This window comes from Muntiacus reevesi, chromosome 22 (genome assembly GCF_963930625.1).
Source record: "Muntiacus reevesi chromosome 22, mMunRee1.1, whole genome shotgun sequence".
In the NCBI taxonomy this organism is placed as follows: Eukaryota; Metazoa; Chordata; class Mammalia; order Artiodactyla; family Cervidae; genus Muntiacus; species Muntiacus reevesi.
Window position 1 is genome coordinate 21,074,885 of NC_089270.1, and position 25,188 is coordinate 21,100,072.

Genomic DNA, 25,188 nt, shown 5'->3' on the forward strand with positions numbered 1-25,188 from the left:
TGATATTTGCTTTTCTCTTTCTGGATTTAGGGAGGTTCCTTTAAAAACTAAAAATAGAATTATCATATGACCAAGTAATCCCACTACTGGACAAACACCCTGAAAAAAACAAAATTAAAAAAAAATACATGCACCCTAATGTTCACTGTTTACGATAGCCAGGTCATGGAAGCAACCTAAATGTCCATCAACAGATAAATGGATAAAGATGTAGTACATATATACAATGGAATATTACTCAGCCATAAAAAGAAACAAAATTGGGTCATTTACAGAGATGTGGATGAACCTAGGAACTGTCATACAGAGTGAAGAAGGCAAGTTTTAAGAATATAACTTTTAAAATTTTTTTAATATTTGATGTATACAGTTTGGAACTGACTACCACAGAAAACTCCTAAGGACCTTTTTATATTTTCATTCAGGATTTTAAAAACTGACCCCATACTTCATCTAGTTATAAGTACACTTTAATATTGCTTATACACACATTTCAAAAGACTACAGAGAAAATGAAGCATATAATGAAGACAAAATTGAGAATGATGCAAACAATTTTAAAAATACTTTTATCCATAGAAAAAAGAAATCATCAATGTAATGCAAGTAACACATAAGTAAAAAGAAAGAGACTGCTGAAATTGCACCTGGTTTTCTTTAATTTATTCTCTACTGCTTTGTTCCTTATTGTTTTTCTAACTTCAACAATTGCGGGACCACCCTGATGGTCCAGTGTTTAAGAATCTGCCTGCCATTGAACCAGGGCACAATGGTTCAATACCTGGTTTGGTTAGATTCCACGTGCTTCAGGGCCATTAAGCCCATGGGCCACAACTACCGAGCCCGCGTTCAAAAGCCCGTGCTCTGCAACAAGAGAAGCCACCACAATGAGAAGCCTGCGCACCCCAACTAGAGAGTAGCCCACACACAGCAATGAAGACCCAGTGCGGTGACAAATAAATAAATTAAATAAATAAAATTGAAAAAATAATTGCTCAAACGCATATGTTACTCTGGGCCTGCATGCCAAGACATTTTATTAAGTTCATGTGCTAAAACTTTCTCATTTCTTGGATGACTTAATAAGAGATTTCTTGGGAGCATTATAATCTTGAATGGTATTTTGATCTACCCAAAAGGAATACTTTGGGGTAATATTATTATGAAACAAATGATACAAATATCATTTAGATGAAAGTGACAGTCCATGAGACTTCACTCTGAATTTCTTCTCCTCCTCTAATAAACACCTCTTTATGGTCAGAGAAGAGAGAAGAGGCAGTTAGAGCCAGTACTGATGTTACTGCAAGGAGTAGTGTGTACTTTCTTATTGATATAGTACACATCTCTGGTAAAAGAATTTCAAGCATCATAAACTCTTTCCTTGAATTCTATATTCCCAGATAGAGTTGCCACCTGTGAGGTTACAGGGCCATTATTCAAGATTGTCTGACTCTTTTACTTCTTTTATTACTATCCAGTTTTAGACAGTAATCCTTTCTCATATAATCACTCAAAACATGTGTGCTCCCATATTTTCAAATAATGTCACATATACCAGAACACAAAAGATTCTGTCTTTCCGCTTCTTGAAAGAGGATTTCTAAATTAAACGTGTGATACTGAGCATTAGCCAGATACTAGGTCTTAAACAGTCTTCCCTGGTGACTCAGCGGGAAAGAACCCACCTGCCAAGTAGGAGACATGGGTTCGGTCCCTCAGTTGGGAAGGTCCCCTGGAGAAGGAAATGGCAATCCACTCCATGTTGTCACCTAGAAAATCCCATGGACATAGAAGCCTTGGTGGGCTACAGTCCATGGGGTTGCAAAAGAGTCAAAATGACTTAGTGACTAAACATCAGCCACAGATCCAAAACAAACCAGACATTTAGATGGACAGAATAAATGGGAGGACGGGGGATACATGGTGGTACTGCTATCATCATATGCTAACTGATAACAAGAAGTATATACCTGTTCAATTATATTTTCTATTTGCAGCTTAGAAGGAGGAACACCTGTATTTAAGTCCCACTTCTGACACTAATTAGCATGAAAATTTTAAACAACTCATTTTTAAGCCCACAGGGTCAGGCATGGTGTCCTCAATCTGTTAAAAAAGTGTAAAGACTAGGTCTCCAAGTTTCCTTCTAGTTTTAAAATTTTATCCATACTGAGTTGCAACGGTCAGTAATCGAAATTCTCTAAAGAAAATAAAATTCCTATTAACAAAATTATTTCATATGTACTTTGCAAAGCCAGTAAAATAGATGAATTTATTCCATCAAGATAGTCTTTTTAAATGTCCTAGGCTGAGTGCAGTCTCTGCAATGAGCTTCAATTTTTTTCAATTAAAAAAAAAGGCAATACTTCACCAATACTTACAGATCTTTTAAAAACAATTTTACTTAATTTTGCCTGTACTGGGTATTCGTCTCTGTGCACAGGCGTGCTCTAGTTGCAGCAGGCAGGGGCTGCTATTCAGTTGCGATGCCCGGATTTCTCACTGCAGTGGCTGCGATGGCTTCTTCAGTTGTCGGGCGCGAGCTCTAGGATGTGCAGCGTTAGTAGTCGCGGCGTGTGGGTCCAGGAGCTCTGGCTCACAGGCACCCAGGGGTCAAACCAGAGTTCCCTGTGCCGCAAAGCAGACTCAACCGTTGGACTACCAGGGACACCACATATAGGTCTTAAAACATGTTATTTGCTATGAGTTTTGAGGGATTTAAGTGGTAGTAATTAATTACTTCAACACATTATTTTGTTCTTGTGGCATATGCAGACTTTTTCGGAAACAACCAGGTATGAACTTCACAAGAGCATCTTCATTTCAATGAAGTACTGGCATCCTTGTCTAGACTACATGTCTACAAGTCAGACCTAAAGTCCTCAGAATATCTGTTGGCTGTCCCTACTGACATTAAGCTTTTTCAGCAAAGTGCTGCCTCTTCTTGGAAGTATCTATGACTATGCTTTTCCATCTGCCACACATGACGAAGTCACTGTCTTTGAACACGCCATTTCTGCTTTCATGGCTTAAAGAAACCAATAGTCTACACATATGTCTTTGGGGCATTCTGGCATTTTTCCAGAGATAATGATTGACTCTCTGGCCATTGGTTGATCTTTAACAGTAACACTTACTTGTTTAGATAAATTTATGAGCTAAATTATTAATATAGAATGATTTTTTAAAAAAGACTTCGTGGACAAATGCATATTATATTGCACTCTTTATAAATTGAATTGAGCTATGAATAATGTGAACAAATTTAATACCAGAACTTCAGATGTTTTTCTACATATAGTATAACTAGAAATTTATTTTGGTTGGAATATAGTATCTTAAAAATGCAATTATCTGAAACAATCCATCCAATTAGCAACCAGCAGCTTCTTTACAATATCAACTTGGACACTTTCAGTCTTGGAGTACTATACAATCAATACAGAAGCACACGAATAATACCTGAACAAAGAACACATAGTTTAAAATTTTGTATTAATTTGTTTTTAAGGAAAATGTCCTAGTACATAAGGAAAAGAATATATCAACTAGGTATTGCCCAGGTTCACATTAAATTGTTACAGCTGGGTATAACCATTTAAAAAAAATCTGGATATGACTATTAGCAGATACTTGGCCAGCATAAGTCAGAACACATGTTTCAGCTTTATGGCAATAGGCTGTGAGCTTTTTGTCACTTGGTTCTCTTAAGGCTTCCCAAAATGTGTAAATGTTCCAGGTGTCCACTTAATTTAGTTAGTACCAATACTATAAAGATTTTTCAAGACATAGACTAAATGTACTGAACTAAACAAATTTATCGTATGAAAGTAATGTAGCTCTGTAGTAATGTAGTAATGTTTCAGTAATTTCACATGACCACTTAACATTAAAATACCCAGTTTTAATTTTTTATTTAATCGATTTGTTTACAATGCTACTTTTTCAAATAGACCAGTTTTCATAATAAATAATTCATTACTTTATAAGTTGGTGGTAAACATTTGTACTTTTGACCAGATATGTGTTCTAGTCTTACCTAATAGTTGTAAAAACCAATGAATGTTAGAAGCATTTATTTAAAGTCTAATTTTTAAAAATTGGTATGATTTTTTTAAACTAAGCACTTCTCAAATTTACTTGACTACAAAATTCTTATATCCCATAAAGATAGTAACCTCATGCAGAGAGTACTTTAAAAGGTTTGGGACAGAAAAGATACCTCCAAGTTTTCTTTGGATACTTCATCTCTAATTCTTAGATAATTTTTCACATTTTTCAAATCTATATTTTTTCACCTAGAGCCCCTACATCTCATTCCTTTTTTTAAAATAGAGGCTACTAATAAACTGGCAACCTTAACTTTCACTTTTACATAATTCAACTCAAAGCAGTAAATATTCACCAAGATACTATGCTTGCTACTGTAAAATTGTTTTATCACCCCTTACTTTTCACTTTGGTATACTAAATTGACCAAAATCCTATTTTTTTCCCTTATATATCATAATTTATACTCATGTGATCATTTTTCTGGAACCACACTTTTCAAAAATATCTACAATCATTTTGAATTGTGATAATTGATACTAGGCATATCAGTCTAATGAATGTAACATACTCCGGGAATCAGGAACCACTTTAAACATCATTGAGACCTGTCTGGTATTATTGCTGAACATTCCTTTTTTAAAGTAGGCTTCTTTGAAAATTTTATGTGAAATCAATACATTAGCACCCTCTTCTCCCATTCCTACCCTCCAAAGTACACCTCTATTATCAGGGCTCTCCACTACAGCCATGTCTTTATAACCAAGGATTTTAAATTTCAAAGGTAAAAAGATAATCAATTAAATCATAAATACATGAAGACAGGGAGTGAAAGTTCCTTCCATCTAAGGAACATGCAAGGAAATACAATCAATTTATATCCAACTGTTGCATTCAGAAACAAAATGGTTTCATTGGGTGCACATATTTATTGGTGCTTAAAAACTGTCAGTCTCTTTTGACACTGAATTTCCAACAATTTTTTTAAACTTCTTATTTTTCAAAATACATAAAAGATTTTTTATTTGGTCAGCTGCTTACTAAAAATATTTGTACTGATAATCCATTAACTACTTTAACAATTAGAGGACTATGCTCATAGTCAAGAAACAAAATTCTTAAAATTTTGTTTATATGCATTGATATTCCAGATAAATATGATAAGGTAATAAATGAGAGGCTAACAAACACAAAGAAAACTTCATTAGCACAAAATAAAATCCTGTGGGGTAAGTGGAATGGAATCGAAGTCAAGAAGAAACATTAGTGATATACATTTTGAACTCTGATGGAATAGCTTGTTTGAGCTTTGAAACAGGAAAGAGTGGACATATCTGCTTTGGCATTTAGTTACCACTGGACACGTTTTTAAAAGTGGCATCCAATATACCAGGTGCGACATCTTTTATAACAATTCAAATCATGGTGAAATTATTGGATATAAACTTGAAAAATACATGAGGAGTGTAGAACTTTTCAAAATTCTTAGGACTAAATGAGCAATATGTTTGAAGACCACTGATTTAGGAAAGAGGGAGAGTAAACAAATGCCCTGGGGGAAAATGTAGAAGGACTGCTCATGCAGGTTAGTTCTCATGAATTCAAAAACAGGAGGGCTGGGATGAACCGGGAGACTGGGATTGACATATATACACTACTATGTACAAAAGAGGTGACTAATGAGAACCTACTATATAACACAGAGAACTCTACTCAGGGCTCTGTGGTGACCTAAATGGGACGGAAATCCCAAAAAGAGGGGATATATGATACACACAGCTGACTTACTGCACTGTGTAGCAGAAACTAATGCAACGTTGCAGAGCAGCTATCCCCCAATACAAATTTTTTTTTTCTTTAATGAGACCAGTCACTTTTGCAGGATTTTCTCCAGCTATATTCAGGTCTGCAAGTGCAGGTGTGGACAAAGAGGAGAGTTGGATTTAACCAGCATTGGAGTCTTGCCAGGCAACAATAATAAAGCAAAAAAATAGAAGCAAGTGAGTTGACAGTGTCTGCAAGGGATTGATTATAATGATGGACCATGGAATCAAAACTAAGTTGGGAGGGAAATAGGAGAATAGAGACTTCAGGGATACTTTTAAAAGGTGTAGGAAGAATGAGCTATAGAGCTCATGAGAGTCAGAGAATAAATCTAGAGAACTAGAGCGAGAACTGAGGAAAGTTCAGTGGTAGTGCTGAGAAAATGAGGTGCTTGACATTGTGATCATGGATGGATTGCAGATATTAGTAATGCAAAATCTAAAGTCTGATGGTGGGATGAGATGGATAAGGTTGTTGTCAGAGAAGTTCATTGGAGAAGAGAGCCAGGATCTGAGTGGCCAGACTGGAAGGTTTATCTCCATGCTCACTGAACCTCTGAGAGTATGATGGGCATAAGGATTATTGAATTATTTAAACAACAGGTCATCTGACTGAGGTGACTCTAATGTCTTGGAGGCCTACATAAGCAAATCAAAATCTAAGCCATAAATTTCTCAAGGTTACAAAATCAAAACCTAAGGCTTCTGCCTTTTCTCTATAAAGTCCCTCTCTGAACTCCTGTTGACAGGGCTCTCCTAACCACTTCCAGTTTGGTTCTGCATGATTAAAACTATTTTTTGCTCAAATAATGAACTCTTGAAATTTTTCATACACTTCAGTTTATCTTTTAATAATTTGAAAAGACAGACAAATCCAGGAGCTTAAACTCAAGTCTGTAGAGAACATCAAGAAGCAGGGGTGGTAGACTGTATCGTCTGAAGACATGATTTCCAAAGTGGGGAGACTGGAGGAGACAAAAATTGTCTAGGCTCTGTCCTTGGTCCTTTTTACTCCATCACTCTCCCTGGAAGGTCACAATTAGACCCACTAAATTAGCTTTAAACATCAAATATTCCTTGATGATTCTTATTTATTTTTTTAATGTACAACTCCTAGCCTGACTTTGGCTTGAGATCAAATATCACATATCAAGAGATGACCTAAGAGGTTCACATGGATGACAGAAGCTATCTCAATTTTGATGTGTCCAAAAACTACTGATATTTCCTTCATGTCCCCAGAACAACCCTCTGCTTTCACACATTTCCTCATCTCAGTAAATGACACCAAAATTTACCTAGTTTCTCAGGCCAAAAAATAATATTTACTTAGTCATAAAAAGGAGTAAATTTGAGTCAGCTGGAGTGAGGAAGATGAATCTAAAGCCTGTCATACAGAGTCAAGTAAGTTCGAAAGAAAAACAAATATCATACATTAGTGTTATATATATATATATATATACAGAATCTAGTCGCAAAGAGTCAGACATGACTCAGCACACATGCATGGAATCTAGAAAGATAATACTGATGAGCCTAGGTAGACACAGATGTAGAGAACGGACTTGTGGACACGGTGGGGGAAGGAGAGGGTGGGACAAATTGGGTAAGTAGCATCGACATATATACACTGCTGCTGCTGCTAAGTCGCTTCAGTCGTGTCCGACTCTGTGCAACCCCATAGACGGCAGCCCACCAGGCTCCCCTGTCCCTGGGATTCTCCAGGCAAGAACACTGGAGTGGGTTGCCATTTCCTTCTCCAATGCATGAAAGTGAAAAGTGAAAGTGAAGTCGCTCAGTCGTGTCTGATTCTTAGCGACCCCATATATACACTACCGTGTGTAAAATAGACAGCTAGTGGAAAGCTGTTGTGAAGCGCAGGGAGCCCAGCCTGGTGCTCTGTGATGACCTAGAAGGGTAGGATGTGGGGGGACGGGGATGGGAGGGAGAATCAAGAGGGAGGAGACATGATGCATCTATAGAGCTATGACTGATTCGAATTGTTGTACAGCAGAACTAACACTACACTGTAAAGCAATTACCCTCCAATTAAAATATTTTTAAAAAACCAATAACTTAGACATCCAAGTTGATTCTTCTCTTCTACTCTGCATATCAAATCTATCAGTATATCCTGACCCTCTAATTGAAAAAAACAAAAGGATTCCTAACTGGGTCCTGCTCTACCATCTCCCCAGAACAAGCACTGATCTTTTCTTGCATGGGCTACTGCAGTACCTGTTAACTGGTTCATGCCTACTTCTGTTTTTCCCTATACTCTGGCCTTTACACAACAGCCAGTGTGAAGATTCATTCTTCCAGTTTATGAGCACAGAACTTCTTTCCATTTATTGCCATCTTCCTCAATTTCTTTCATCAAATATTAAATTTTTTGGCATACAGGTTTTTAACCTTCTTGATGAACTTTATCCCTAGATATTTTATTCTCTTGATGCAGTAGTAAATGGCATTTCTCTATTAATTTCTCTTTCTGATAGTTCAAAATTGGTGTATAAAAACACAAGAGATATTTATAAATTGAAATTGTAAATCGATTTTGTGCCTAAACTTTACTGAATTTTTTCAATAATTCTACTTTTTGATGGACTTGTTAGGTTTTCTATATACAAATTATTTCATCTGCAAACAGTGGCAATTTTACTTGTAGCTTTCCAAATTCAGTTCAGTTTCAGTTCAGTCACTCAGTCATGTCCAACTCTTTGCAACCCCATGGACTGGAGAAGCCAGGCCTCCCTGTCCACCATCAACTCGTGGAGTTTACTCAAACTCGTGGCCATTGAGTCAGTGATGCCATCCAGCCATCTCATCCTCTGTCGTCTCCTTCTCCTCTTGCCTTCAATCTTTCCCAGCATCAGGGTCTTTTCCAGTGAGTCAGTTCTTCACATCAAGTGGCCAAAGTATTGGAGTTTCAGCTTCAGCATCAGTCCTTCCAATGAATTTTCAGGACTGATTTCCTTGAGGATGGACTGTTGGATCTCCTTGCAGTCCAAGGGACTCTCAAGAGTCTTCTCCAACACCACAGTTCAAAAGAATCAATTCTTCAGTGCTGGACTTTCTTTACAGTACAATTCTCACATGACTACTGGAAAAACCATATCTTTGATTAGACAGACCTTTGTTGGCAAAGTAATATCTCTGCTTTTTTATATGCTGTCTAGGTTGGTCATAGCTTTTCTTCCAAGGAACAAGCGTCTCTTAATTTCATGGGTTGCAGTCATCATCTGCAGTGATTTTGGAGGCCAAAAAAATAAAGTCTCTCACTGTTTCCACTGTTTCCCCATCTATTTGCCATTAAGTGATGAGACCAGATGACATATTCTTAGTTTTCTGACTGCTGAGTTTTAAGCCAACTTTTTCACTCTCTTCTTTTACTTTCAACAAGAGGCTCTTTAGTTCTTCACTTTCTGCCATAAGCGTGGTGTCATCTGCATATCTGAGGTTATTGATATTTCTCCTGCCTAACTTGATTCCACCTTGTGCTTCACCCAGCTCGGCATTTCACATGACATGCTCTGCATATAAGATAAATAAGCAGGGTGACAATATACAGCCCTGACATACTCCTTTCCCAATTTGGAACCAGTCTATTGTTTCATATCCAGTTCTAATTGTTGCTTCTTGACCTGCATACAGATTTCTCAGGAGGCAGGTAAGGTGATCTGGTATTCCCATCTCTTGAAGAATTTTCCACAGCTTGTTGTGAACCACACAGTCAAAAGCTTTGGTGTAGTCAATAAAGCAAAGTAGATGCTTTTTTAAACTCCCTTGCTTTTTCAATGATCCAACAGATGTTGACAATTTGATATCTGGTTCCTCTGCCTTTTCTAAATCCAGCTTGAACATCTGGAAGTTCACGGTTCACATACTACTGACACTTGGCTTGGAGAATTTTGAGCATTACCTTACCAGCATGTGAGATGAGTGCAATTGTGCGGTAGTTTGAGCATTCTTTGGCATTGCCTTTCTTTGGAATTGGAAAGAAAACTGACCTTTTCCAGTCCTGTAGCCACTCTTGAGTTTTCAAAATTTGCTGGCATACTGAGTGCAGCACTTTCACAGCATCATCTTTAGGATTTGAAATAGCTCAACTGGAATTCCATCACCTCCACTAGCTTTGTTCATAGTAATGCTTCCTAAGGACCACTTGACTTCGCATTCCAGGATGTTTGGCTCTAGATGGGTGACGACACCATCGTGGTTATCTGGGCCATGAAGATCATTTTTTACAGTTCTTCTGTGTATTCTTGCCACCTCTTAATATCTTCTGCTTCTGTTAGGTCCATACCATTTCTTTCCTGTATTGTATCCATCTTTGCATGAAATGTTCCCCTGTCATCCCTAATTTTCTTAAAGACATCTCTAGTCTTTCCCATTCCATTGTTTTCTTCTTTCTTTGCATTGATCACTGAGGAAGTCTTTCTTAACCTTTCCTTGCTATTCTTTGGAACTCTGCATTCAGGTAGGTATATATTTCCTTTTCTCCTTTGCCTTTAGCTTCTCTTATTTTCTCAGCTATTTGTAAGGCCTCCTCAGACCATCATTTTGCCTTTTTGTGTTTCTTTTTCTTGGGGATGGTCTTAATCCCTGCCTCCTGTACAATATCACGAACCTCTGTCCATAGTTCTTCAGGTACTCTATCAGATCTAAACCCTTGAATCTATTTGTCACTTCCACTGTATAATCGTAAGTAATTTGATTTAGCTCACACCTGAATGGTTAGTGATTTTCCCTACTTTCTCAATTTCCAAAGGAAACCAGTCAATATCACAGTAATCCAAGTCTATGCCTCAACCAGTAATGCTGAAAAAGCTGAAGTTGAATGGTTTTATGAAGATCTACAAGACCTTCTAGAACTAACACCCAAACAAGATGTCCTTTTCATCAGAGGGGACTAGAATGTGAAAGTATGAAGTCAAGAGATATCTGGAGTAACAGGCAAATTTGGCCTTGGAGTACAGAATGAAGCAGGGCAAAGGCTAACAGAGTTTTGCCAAGAGAACGCACTGGTCATAGCAAACACCTTCTTTCAACAACACAATAGATGACTCTACGCATGGACATCAAGAGATGGTCAATACCGAAATCAGATTGATTATACTCTTTGCTGCCAAAGATGGGGAAGCTCTATACAGTCAGCAAAAACAAGACTGAGAGCTGACTGTGGCTCAGATTATGTTGGGTGAATAAATATTTCCAAATGTTATATCTTCTTGTTGGGTTGACCCCATAATCATTATGTAATGATCATCTTTATCTTTTTTACAGTCTGTTTTAAAGTCTATTTTGCCTGATGGAAATATAGCTACCTCAGCCTTCTTTGCTCTCTATCTATATGAAACGTCTTTTTTGCATCATTTTACTTTCAGTCTATGTGTGTGCTTACATCTGAAGTGAGTGTCTTATAGGCAGCAAATATAGGGTCTTGTTTTTTATCCATTTGGTCACTTACTTTGATTGGAGAATTAAGCCCATTTACATTTCTCGTAATTGTTTTCTGGCTGTTTTGTAGTTCCTCTCTGTTTCTTCTTCTCTTGTTCTCCCTTATGGTTTGATGATTTTCTTTAGTGTTATGGTTAGAACTCATTCTCATTTTCTTTTGGTATGTACTGTCCATTTTTCATTTGTAGTTACCAAGAGGCTCATATTTAATAGCCTATGTATGTACGTATGCATATACATGTATGTGTATGTAAGTGTTTGTGTGTGTGCATGTGTGAGTACAAGTCTATTTTAAGTTCTTGGCAGTTTAAGTTTGAACACATTCTAAAATTGTATATTTTTACTCTTTTCCCACGTTTTATGTTTTTGATATCACATATTACATCTTTTTATTCTATATAACTATTATAGTTGCAGTTATTTTTATTACTTTTTAACCTTTGTACTACCTCTATAAGTAATCAATCCCCTACCTTTACTACATATTTACCTTTACCAGTGAGATATTCATAAACATATGTTTTCTTGATACTAATTAGTGTCCTTATTTTTTACCTTAAGGAAGTCCCTTTAACATTTCTTGCAAGGCCAGGTTAGTGGTAATGAATACCTTTACTTTTTGCTTGTCTGGAAAACTATCTCCCTTCAATTCTGAATGATAATCTGACCAGGCAGAGTATTCTTGTTTGAAAGGTTTTCCTTTCAGCACTTTGAATATATCACACCACTCCTTTCTGGGTTACAAAGTTTCTGCTGAAAATCTAATAGTCATTTGGAGATTCTTTTGTATATAACAAGTGGTTGTTTGTTTTTTTCTTCCTTACTCTTTTAAGATTCACTCTTGAACTCTGACATTTTAATTATAATGCATCTTGATGTAAATCTTTCTGGGTTCCTCTTATTTGGAACTCTCTGGGCTTTCTGGATCTGGATTGTATTTCCTCCCCATGTTAGGGAAATTTTCAGCCATTATTTCTTCAAATAAGCTTTCTGCCCCCTTTTTCTCTTTCTTCTGAAATTCCTATAATGTAAATGTTGTTCTGCTTCATGTTGTCTCATAGGTATCTTAAGATACCTTCACTTTTAAACACTTCTTGCTATTCTGTTTGTATGAGTTCCAATGGCCAGCCTTCCAGATCCCTGATCCTTTCTGCTGTTTCATCTGGTCTTCTGATGAACGCCTCTAGCATATTTTTCAGCACAGATATTATATTCTGTAATTCAACTTCACTTCCATTTGCTACTTTCTTATATTTTCTCTTTGTTGAAGGTCTCATCTTTATGACCATTACTTTGAACTCTTTTATCAGCGAAATTATTCATCTGCATTTCGTTAAGGACTTTTTCCCCTGGGATTTTATCTTATTGTTTCATTGGGAACATTTTCCTCCATTTCCTCATTTGTTTGACTCTCCATGTTTGCTTCTATATACTGGGTAGGGGGCAGGACGGGGAAACTCCTTCTCTCAGATTTGGAGGAGTGGCTGTGTGTAAGAAATGAAACTTATCATTCAACCTTGCTCTAGTTCTGAGTTGTCTCTTGAACCTTTGTGATTGTTTAAGCAGCCTGATTTATTCTTGATAGGTTCTAGTTACTGAGGGTGTGCCAAGACTTGTTAGCATTCCAGACAGAGAGATCTCAGTTAGAACCTAGTTTCAGGCTGATAAGCCAGACCCTCAGGCAGCAGCTTTTAAAGCAGATACACACATACTATCTTGTGGAACCTCAAAGGTAAACCCTGCTGGCCTCCTAAGCATGTGATCTGGATATGTCTTCTTGAAGAAAGTTACAAAAATCACGGGTCCAGGCAGGTGTATCAACTCCTTTCTGGGAGTACCAGCAAGCTGTAGCAAGGCCAGTGTTAGTCACTCAGTCGTGTCCGACTCTTTGTGACCCCATGGACTGTAGCCCACCAGGCTCCTCTCTCCATGGACTTCTCCAGGCAAGAATTCTGGAGTGGGTTGCCATTTCCTTCTCCAGCAAGGCCATAGGAGAGTGGAAAGATGGTTCCTCCAGCGCACATAACCTCAGAGCAACTCAGTAGCCTTTTGATGTGTGCTAAATCTGAAGCCTATTGCTCTGGCTGAAGCTCCAGTAGGCCTTTTTCTCAGGATGACTGGGGATGTGTTGGTCCGTGAGTATGCATGAAGTTGGTCCATGAGTATGCACCAGCTTTTGCGGGACTGCAGGAGAGCCTGGGACCAGGTCACACCCACTGTCGCTAGCAAGATAGACGAAGAACACAGAAATGGCACCCACTGTCACTCTGTTCCCAGAGAGAGTGGCAGTAGGCGCCGGCCCCTCCAACAGATGTTTTAAGATTAGCAAATGGATCTCCTTCACATATAGACCATATGTGCTTTTCAAACTGCTGTTTTTAGGCTGGGTCCCAGGGTGAGTGACTCTATGTGTGAGTCCTTTAGGAGTAAAATCTCTGTTCCCTACACCTCAATGGGCCTCTTGAATATATCCTGTTTGTTTTCAAAGCCATACCTTTTGGGGGCTCCTCTTATGGTGCAGGGTCCAAGGGTTGGGGTGCTTGATATTGAGCATGAACACCTGGCTCTTCAGCAAGAAGCTCCGTGTTTGTAAGACTTCCTCCTGACTGTGGAAGGGTGGAATTTTTGTGAGACCACATCTCTGCTTCTCCTACTGCCTTGATGTAGCCCTTTTATCCTTTGTTGGAGAGGACCATTAAGCTAGCTTCAAGGTCTTTTTTTAGAAGGAATAGTTCAAAACATATATGTAGATTTGGTATGTCTGTGGGAGGGGATAAGTCTTCAGGATCTTCCTAAACTGCCATCTTGAACTGGCCCTCAGAAAATGGTTTTAAAGTCAATTTGAGTATATATATTCTTCATCCCACCCTACCATGTCAAAGAAGAAAAGTGAATTTGCCTCAGATTGTTTGTTTTTTATAGATGAAAAGGGAATTATTTAATACCTTATTAACCTTAAGTGTTCAGAAACTGACTTTAAATTTATTGCCCCATCTAGGAAATTTCTAGATATAAAAATTTTTTCTAATTACAATCACTTTCTTATTTCCATTTTAAAAATAAGGAGTATTATTTATCAAGTCAGTAACCTCACTTCTCAGCTTTTTGAAAAGATTTATAATTAAGCTAAAATGCATATATAATAAAATAATATTTATCAGATAAATTATGTACTCAAACATTATTGTTCAAATAAACACATTTTTCTTACTCTTAGTAATCAGCATGTTCCTTTGCTTAATGAAAATACTGATAATATAAAATTGGAGAAACTTGAGACAGCCACAATGTGATGAAAAGTTAAATGCTTTTCCAGCTATATTGAGATATAACTGAATACTAACATTGTGTAAGTTTAAGGTGTACAACATGTTGATTTAATGTACTTGATATTGCAAAATGATTACCACTACAGTGTTAGCTAACACCTGCATCATATCACATATTTCCACTATGTTCTAGTGAGAACATTTAATATCTACTCTCATAGCAACTTGCTAGTATGCAATACAGTATCACAAAATGTAATCACTATACTGTACCTGAGATCCCCAGAAATTGTTCATTAAATTTCAACTTTGATTTCAAAATATTCATTAATTTAATTAAACTTATATTTTAAATTTATTCATTTAATTAATTTAACTTCCATTTAAAAATCATAACTTTAAATGGTCAAAATATATTTTAAGTAGTAAAAAGAATGATTTATAATAAAATCTTTTAATGCTAGAAAATTTTTAATAGCAAACAAATTTTGGTTCTAATGTAGCTTATAACCAACCTCTTTTTAGTAGTTCACAGACTGAAACAAAATTTCTAATTTTTTTTGAACAAGTGGGGCCCTTTCCATTTTACTCCAAAAGGGCACAGAATATATAAATAAAAGAGATATTCCATGAGAAACAATTCACCTCTCTAAAGAAACAGCACCTTAGATTCTTTTTTAAAGATGGGATGATTTAAACCTATCAGAAATTATAAATTTAAAGTTAAACCTTATATCCCTTTCCAAAGGATTAATGATACTGGAATTTGTTTTGCAGAAATCTGTTTTTGGTTTTGAGAATTCACATATCTCTACTTTCTGCCTAGAATATTCTTTACCCAGACCCTTACCTGGCTAGCCCCTACTCACCTGTCAGGTCTGAATTTGACTGTATCTCCCTCTTGGCTCAGGCTTCCCTGATCACACAGCATTTTGGTTAGAGGGGCTTCCTGTGGCTTCTGGAAATTCTCTTCTTATTTATTCTTTTTGTAACCGTCTATTTGCTTGTCTCTACCCCCTAAACAATGTTAAGTTCCTTGTGGGAAGGAACTGATTATCTTCTTCAGGAATGAACTTTAGGAAAGCATAGTTTTTTTTTTCAAGAATCAATTAATCACATCAGTTGCACTCATGTAGTTGAATATAGCCACAGTACCTGCTATTTCCTGAGAAATCTAGAGGTCAATGCATTCTACTTACTATTCATTTATCAGGCTCTAAAAGCAATGTCATATACTTTGATAAAAAGATTAATTATGCATCAAATTTTTCATGAAAAGTAGCATCTAAAAACTTACACCATCACTCCAAAGTTGTATGGTTATAGATTTCTTTTGCCTTAACATCTTGTACCTGAAACCTAAGAAGCCTCAAAGAAATATTATCCCCCTCCTCTCTTGCTATCTATTTTGCTAAGTAACCAACTCATTTTAAGCCCATGATCCCTATTTTCCAAGAGATGCAAATGGGGAGAAATATCTTAAGTCCATATAAAGAAAAAAAACGTTACATGAAAACAACATCCCCATTCCCGTTTTAAAGTTCAACAGTATTTACAAGACATAATCAATTCCAGTTTAGGATTTAAGAAAATATCTGTGTGACATTCTAAAATGAGTGAAATTCAACAAACTGATTTATATTAAATTCCAAGCTTAGGACTCCTAAGTCAACATTCTAACAGTGCTAGCTAGTGAAAGTGCAGGGACAGTGCGGCTTGCCATGGCTGAAGGCAAACCGAAAGCTGTGAGGGATGGCTGCGGGGTCATGTGCTGCCAAGGCCTCAATGTAAACACAGGTGTGTGGGAAGGAGCGCAAGGTCTCTCCCATCTAGCAGCTAAAGAAACACTGGCAGTCACGCTGTGGAGTCTGAATGCTAAATTTTGAAAATAGATCATTTTTGTGAAACTTGCTACATCTTAACTTGCATGTTAATACATCCTCAACTTAAAGGGGTCACGAAGAACACTTGAACCTCATATCATTGTTTTACACTGAAAAATTTGAGATGGAAAGCAGATCTTTTTTTACCCCTGCTGAGCATCTCCCTGCTGAGTAAAGAAGTTTGAAGTTATTACCACCTCATTTGCTGGCATTTAGCAAGGATTCTTTTTATGGTTGCATGGAATTAATGCCACAAGAGGATTTTTCCTGCCAGTGTCTGTTAAATGGCATGGCAGTGCTTTACAAAAATATGTTAGGACTATGGCATAGAAGACTAACAAATGTATCAATAACATTTGTTAATAGGTTTGGGTTTGTGGGAATTTTTTATTTTTTAGGGTTCTGCTTTTTTAATTTTGTTTTGGGTTTTATTTTGGAGTGTTTTTTGGGGGGGTTGGTTTAGTTTCCCCATATACCTGTTTGTTGTTATCAAAACAGTGCTAAAATAGTATACAATAAGCTTTAGGGTAATGGTAATAAACATAGGATTTAAAGGCAAATAGTTTCAGTTCATATTTTAGCTGAACAACCCACTACTGTGAGGCTTGAGCAGATTATGTAAATTCTCAAGTCTCAGGGCTTTCTTCTCAAACTGGAATAACTGTGATATCTCCCAGCAGAGGGTAATTTTCTACATTATACAGTGCCTCTTAATAGTGCCAAATAGCTATTAATGTCATTATTATCACTTTTTAATAATGTCTACTTATGACCAACCTCGATAGCATATTAAAAAGCAGAGACATTATTTGCCAACAATGGTCCATCTTGTAAAGGCTATGGTTTTTCCAGTGGTCATGTATGGATGTGAGAGTTGGACTGTGAAGAAAGCTGAGCGCCAAAAAATTGAAGCTTTTGAGCTGTGGTGTTGGAAAAGACTATTGAGAGTCCCTTGGACTGCAAGGAGATCCAACCAGTCCATCCTAAAGGAGATCAGCCCTGGGGGTTCATTGGAAGGACTGACGCTGAAGCTGAAACTCCAATACTTTGGCCACCTCATGCAAAGAATTGAATCACTGGAAAAGACCCTGATGCTGGGAGGGATTGGGGGCAGGAGAAGAAGGGGATGACAGAGGATGAGATGGCTCGATGGTATCACTGACTCGATGGACATGAGTCTGAGTAAACTCCAGGAGTTTGTGATGAACAGGGAGGCCTGGCGTGCTGTGATTCATGGGGTCGCAGAGAGTCGGACATGACTGAGCAACTGAACTGAACTGAACTTACTTCATATAGAAGTAACTTTAACTCCATTTCATACTGTTTCCAAATTGTTTGACTATATGAAATGACTGACTATAAATGCAAATAAATAAGTTTTTAATTAGCTTCTCTGCTAAAATATATTCTCTCTCCCCTATCCTATTTTGTCAGTTTTGAGCATTTCTCTATTCTCTTGAGTCAGTTTTCTGCTGGGTGAAAGATGACATTTTGCTAGACTGTTGAAATGCATCCCAAGATTTCATTAATAATATGTCATGCTATCATCCCTAATTCACAAAATAACTGACAAATGTTAAGGTCAACAAAATATTCTCATGAAATTGAGAAAACTACTATATCTGCAACTGAATATGAAGAAAATAAAAACAAGTACGAGTCATTAAATGACATCAAGTGACTCAGTAATAATATGTATAACAACAATTACATTTGTCTAAGGTGCTTAAAAATATCAATTTCCATTTGAGGTGAAATCTTCATGAAATGAATACCATGTTCTTAATGACAAAATGAATTTCATGTATTAAAACATCATCCTAAACTTTGTTCTAGAAGCCAGTACATTTCAGGCATGACAAGGGAAAGAGAGAGAAGGAGAAAAAGGCAGATGAAGAATCCATTCGTTCATTGTTTACTCACTTATTTCACAAATGGTATCTATGTGATCAAAATTTTATATACACCAGCTTCAACTTGTGCATAGCTTTGTAATTTACCAAGCATTTTTACATAGATTTTCTTATTTGATCTTCATAATCTATTCAAGAGATGAGGAAAGTGAACATATGGCATGTTCAAAGTGACAGAGGCTTATGGTTGGTTTTTCTAAATACTGGCTAGGGCTCTTTTCACTACATGGTACTGGAAAATCATTTTTCATTATGCAGAGAAGAGGCTAAGTCTGAGAAATCTTATGACCACAGAAAGAACACAGAGGAATTCTTTTCAATATGGAGACTTTCCTGGTATTCCTAGCACTTTTAAATAATTATTTTACTAAATCAAGTGATACACCTAGGTATTTTCCTTCTTTCTCTCCCATTTTTTACTAAGGCAAAAGAAAAAGTAAGTGTAAAGGAAGTTATAATTGGGGACATATCTTGAGAGTCCCTTAGACTGGAAGGAGATTAAACCAGTCAATCCTAAAGGAAATCAACCCTGAATATTCATTGGAGGGACTGATGCTAAAGGTGGAGCTTCAGTAATTTGGCCACCTAATGCGAAGAACTGACTCATTGGAAAAGACCCGGATGCTGGGAATGATTGAGGGCAGGAGGAGAAGGGGACAACAGAGGATAAGATGGTTAGATAGAAACCAGTGATTCAATGGGTGTTTGAACAAACTTTGGGAGATAGTGAAGGACAGGGAAGCCTGGTATGCTGCAGTTCATGGGGTCACAGAGTCAGAAATGAATTAGCAACAAATAAGATTAGATGAATTTAAAAAATAGAACCACAGAAAAAATAAAAAGAAGTACATATTACACAAGAAGTCTTAAGTAATTGATGGGACTGTGTATCAAATTTGGCCCTGAGTATCTTATCAACCAAACTAAAAATGAACACATGAAAAATTACATAATTCTCATTAGCAGAAACAAATAGGGGACACTTATTTCTTGTGGATAAATGAGTCATTTTTCCAGTCATTAAACATTTTAAATAGTTATTTTTTAATGTATTTTTATTTATTTATTTGACTGCAATGGGTCTTAGTTTTGGCCCGCAGGATCTTCAGTCTTTGTTGTGGCATGCTGGATCTTCAATCTTTAGTTGCAGTATGCAAACTCTTAGTTGTGGTATGTGGGATCTAGTTCCCTGACCAGGGATTGAACCTGGGCCACCTGCATTGGGGATGCAGAGTCTTAGCCACTGGACCACCAGGGAAGTCCCTCTGTCATTAAAATTTAAAGGAAATTTCTCTCCTCCTTTCTTCAACTGGAGACCCACAGATAACATATTAAATAATCTCCTTTCCTAACAGCCTAAGCCAGCATCCTCCTATGTGATGCTACTGTTAATACTGTTATCATTAATATTAAATGTATAATAATGCATAATTTTTATGTGTGTTCACATAAATACCTTTTGAATTAAGTACTGATATTATCCCCACTTAATGGATGAGAAAACATTTGTATAAATGAGACAACTCAGTAGCTTGCCCAAGGTCACATAAATAGTAAATTCTCATGCATTTTATCACCGAGACTTCTGCACATCTTGTTACTCCACATCCCATGTTCTACTTCAGATAAAAAGAACACCACCTCACTGGCAGTCAGTTCTGTGGCCACAGCCTAAAAGCCTGGTTCTAAAGCCAGCAAGCATCCGTCACCTGGAGGACTTGTGAAAAACACAAATCACAGGGCCTGAGCTCCATCAGAGATCATGATTTAGTAGACCTGAGATGCAGACAGAGAATTTACATTTCTAAGTTTCTACATGATGCTGATGTTGCTGGTCAGAGGTTACAGATTGAGAACTACTAGCCTATAATTTGAAAGCTTCCCAATATCTATCACACTTAATAGGGTATTTTGCTGAATGCTTTGTACTAGTCATCCAAATTTATTTGGTAATGTAGGTCCAGTCACTGAGGTAATAATGAAACAGGACCCAGGTGGTATCCAGAAATAACACCACTTTCTTTTTCTTTTTTTTCAATTAGGGTATTTATCTATTTTGGTAAAATAAACATAACACAAATATGCTATTTAAACAACATTTAAGAGCACAATTTAGTGGCATTAATTATTCACAATTTTCTGTACCATTATGACTATTTCTAAAACTTTCCATTATCCCAAACAGAAACTCTGTACCCATCAAACAATAACTTTCCATTACCCCTCTCTTCAACCACTGATGAAAATTAATCTACTATCTCTCTCTATGTATTTCCTACAATATTGTCCTTCTGTGCCTGGCTTGCTCTAAGATTCATCCATATTGTATTAATAATATGGATGAGAACTTCATTCCTTGTAAAGGCTGGATATTAGTCTACTGTAATTAACATCCTTTTCTAAACCACATTTGCCAATGAGTTTTCCAAAGCTAATGAACACATGTTCACTTTGGTTCTCACTATCTTCTTTAATTTAAGATATTTACAGTGGTCACACTTCTTTTGTTCAATCTCATCTTACAGTGAAAAATTTGGATTACATATAAAGACAAAAAACAAACAAACCACATGTAACACAACACTTATGTGGTACCAACTTTTTCTTTCTGTAAGTTGATTCTCATCCCCACTTGCATCATCACACTTAGCATTAAAATCTACATTATTTAGTCTCTACTTCATATTCCTGTGTTGGAGAGCACATGAAAGGAAAATATTCTCCCACATTTAACAAGAGGCATGCAGGTGTAAAGTAGCAGGCTTAGACGCCTGCCAAACTGAGACAAGGCAAAAAATTGGGGAATTTTCTGGGAAGAGATTCAGGAGGCAGACGATTTTATGACAAAAGTAGACTAGTGAAAGTTAGAGAGGGAGAGGAGGATTAGTCTGGAGAGGAAACCAAAAGCAAAATGAAGATCAGAAAAAAGGAGAAAAATGAAAGGAACAAGGTCTACATTTTAGGAAGTGGTTAAGACAGAGGTGCCTCTGAGGCACTGACCTAGAATGACTTTAGCAGCTCTGCTCCAATCAACTCTCAATATCCCCAAATCCAGCTGGGGTTGGCTAGAGGAGAGACAGGGGCCCTGAGTGATAGCATCTGCCAGCATACATGCTATAAAGGTATAAAGGCATGGTATAAAGGCTTTGACATAAGGCCAAGGCAACCACCTTGGCCAATTTCAGGCTACCAACTGATGGCCTATCTGGGAAGAGAAGTGCCCAGTGGTCTTGCTAGTTCGTGAAAGCTAGCTCCAATACATCCCTGCCTCAAGTCCACACATGAACACACAACCTAAGAGAAAATCAGTGGACCCGCTATTCAAACACAGCTTCAGGACAACAGCTCTACAGGCTTCTCCACAGCCCTCTGCTAGAATTTTGACCCAAGAATCTTCCTTGTAAAAGATGGAGAACCATCTCTGCTCTGTAACTGAGAGACAGGCATGGGATTACCATCCTTCAAGTTTCTAACACAACCTTAGCATGCAGATATTTCCTCCTTTGGTGCTGATACACATAAGTAGCTGCTCTCCTTGTACAGGTATCCGGCAGTGCAAAGGTCTGAGGGAATGCAAGACTGCAGCAGCCTGGGGTGAGACAGCACTTGATGGGGTAGTAGTGATGACCTGCAGTCAGTGTCAGAGGTGAAAACATAATTCAAGAGTTGAGGGATGAGAAATATTGTCTTTAGCTGACTCTGTGGTTTGGAGTGGTCTGGTGAGGGGGATGAGCCTCTCGACCACAGTTAGCCTCAAGGGACGAGAAGGAAGTACCCATGAGGGGACTTCCCCAGATAAGAATCCACCTTACAATGGACAGAATGAAGGTTCGATCCCTGGTCAGGGAACTAGGACCCCACATGCCGTGGGGCAACTAAGCCCATGCCTCTGCAATTATTGAGCCTGCACACCTCAACTAAAGAGAAGTTCACTCACCACAACTAAGACCTGACACAGCCAAAAATAAAAATAAATTTAAAACAGGAAGAAGGCTCCCACAACCATTTACCATAGCTTCAGTGGTGCTGGTCAACATTTCATAAACAGGACCATACTTCCAAACTGAACCTTCAGGTTAAACATTTTGAAATATGGCCCTAAGTATTTTATACCTATTTTTTATTTTTACACATATTTATTTTAAAAATACTCTGAAAGAAATTATCGCATGTTTCCTTGCTTCAGACATTGATAAGCAATTCACAATTTTTAAAATCTGCAATTACTTGGTTTCTTTTGTTTGAAAGAACAGAACAATGAATATCTTGGTAGTATTCCACGACTTACACTTGCTATCCTTTTTGTAGAAAGGGTCTAGAAAGATATGGGCTTAAAAGGGCACTAATTTATACTTTGTGCCATTTTTTAAAATATTTAAGTCGATGCCATTTGGGTCTGCAATTTTTGTTGTTGTCGTTCAGTCACTCAGTAGTGTTGACTCTTTGCAACCCCCTAGACTGCAGCTTCCCTGTCCTTTACCATCTCCCAGAGTTTGCTCAAAGGCATGTTCATTGAGCCAGTGACGCCATCCAACCATCTCGTCTTCTGTTGCCTCCTTCTCCTCTGGCCCTCAATCTTTCCCAGCATCAGGGTCTTTTCTGATGAGTTGGCTCTTCGCATCAGGTGACCAAAGTGTTGGCGCTTCAGCTTCAGCATCAGTCCTTCTAATGAATATTCATGATGTCACAAAAAATAAAACAGATTTTTTGTTCTTTGATTATTAGCTCATAGCTAGATCAGCATCCAGTCTCATCACTTCATGGAAAACAGATGGGGAAAAAATGGAAACAGTGACAAGCTTTATTTTCTTGGGTTCCAAAATCACTGCAAATTGTGACTGCAGCCCTGAAATTAAAAGACGCTAGCTCCCTGGAGGAAAAGCTGTGACAAACCTAGACAGCATATTAAAAAGCAGAGACATCATTTTGTCGACAAAGGTCCCTATATGCAAAGCGATAGTTTTTTCAGTAGTCATTTACGAATGTGAGAGTTGGACCACATAGAAAGCTGAGCGCCGAAGAATTGATGCTTTCGAACTGTGGTGCTAGAGAAGCCTCTTGAGAGTCCCTTGGGCAGCAAGGAAATCAAACCAGTCAATGCTAAAGGAAATCAACCCTGAATATTCATTGGAAGGACTGATGCTGAAGTTGAAGCTTGAACACTTTAGCCACTTAATGTAAAGAGCCAACTCACTGGAGAAGACCTTGATGCTGGGAAAGACTGAGGGCAAGGGGAGAAGGGGGTGACAGAGGATGAGATGGTTGGATGGCATCATTGACTCAATGGACATGAGTTTGAGCAAACTCTGGGAGAAAGGGAAGGACAGAGAAGCCTGGCGTGCTGCAGTCCATGGGGTTGTCAGAATCAAACACGACTCAGTGACTGAACATAGTTAACTTACTAGGAAATTATTTGAGTTTTTTAAGGTACCCTTAATTATTTTCAGGTATCCTCACTGAAACTAAAAAATTGCAAGTGGGGCCCTCAAACCCTGTAGATTCTGTGCTTCTCTCAACCTGTGAGAGGATCTGTGTTTTCCCAGAAATTACAGCCACTGCATGAAAGAGAAGTTCACATTCGCCTGCATGTGAAACACAGCTTGAGTTGCCGGGCTGCAACCCTCAGGGTTGTGAATGTTAATCAAACAGAGTGTTTATTCATTAGGCACTCCTTTTTTGTTTTCTTTGGGACTGCATGTCTCAGAAGCCTTGCTCAAGTAGGTCCAAGAAAAGAACAGTCTACAGAGGGTTAACACATTAAGGGAAAATTCCAAAATGCATCAGAAGGCAGCAATTTGTTAGTCTGAGTGTTGGTTTGGTTGCTTTTTTCATTCTGTGTCACTCCATTGCTTCCCTTGGTTTCCTTCTCTTTCACTCTCCCAAGAGGGAGAGAGGGAGGGAGAGGGATCTATTTTCATTTCCTTATAATACAACAATAGTTTTTAGAGTGTGGAAGAGATGGAAAGGAGGTGATGTATATAGAAAATTGAAGCATTTGGTTCCCAGGCTCCAGTCCAGAAGAACAATCTCAGGTTGCTCCCAGGATGTGTTGGGCATTTGGGGGATCTTTGCCTATGAGACTCTCTGTCATTTCTTTCCTAACACAGGAATCTTCATCCCTCCCTGTCTCTCCTTTGACAGGGAATTATGACCTCCTAATGTCACCACTCTCTTCCTGTCAGCTTAGTCAGTATCTCTCACATTTTTGTTACCTAAATTAGAGTATTCTATAAAATAGAAATGTCAAATTCTATCTTTATCTATTCTTGACTTCTGACTGCTGGAAAATAAGGTCGAGTACATCCAATGGGAAAAACCCTGATAATGGGAAAGACTGAGGGCAGAAGAAGGGGGCGACAGAGGATGAGATGGTTGGGTAGTATCATCAACTCAATGGACATGAGTTTGAACAACTCTGGGAGATAGTGGAGCACAGAGGAACGTGGAGAGTTACTGTCCATGGGGATCCAAAGAATCAGACATGACTTAGCAACTAAACAACAACATACAATGATGGTAACTTAATAAAATAACCCAGATCATTTAGGTAACACACACAGCCAAGAACTGCAATTTTTATTGCACTACTAATTGTGAATAAAATTTGATCAACACCTGAAAACAACTTCACCACAGTAAAATAATTTTCAAAGGAATCATTGACATAATTTATCATTTTAACGCCATTCTTAATAAAAAGATTGGCTTCCCTGGTAGCTCAGACAATAAAGGCTCTGCCTGCAATTCAGGAGACCAGGGTTCAATGCTTGGGTTGGGAAGATCTCCT

General features: G+C 37.7%; 1 protein-coding gene and 1 non-coding gene across 3 annotated transcripts in view; both read right to left on the reverse strand.

The window, feature by feature from the left end:
- Nucleotides 1-25,188, reverse strand: part of CFAP299 (cilia and flagella associated protein 299) — a 623,215-nt gene that overhangs the window by 483,702 nt on the left and 114,325 nt on the right. The gene's annotated exons all lie outside the window — the stretch shown is intronic.
- Nucleotides 19,587-19,659, reverse strand: TRNAG-CCC (transfer RNA glycine (anticodon CCC)). Its single transcript has one exon. It is a non-coding gene; the product is annotated as a tRNA-Gly (tRNA).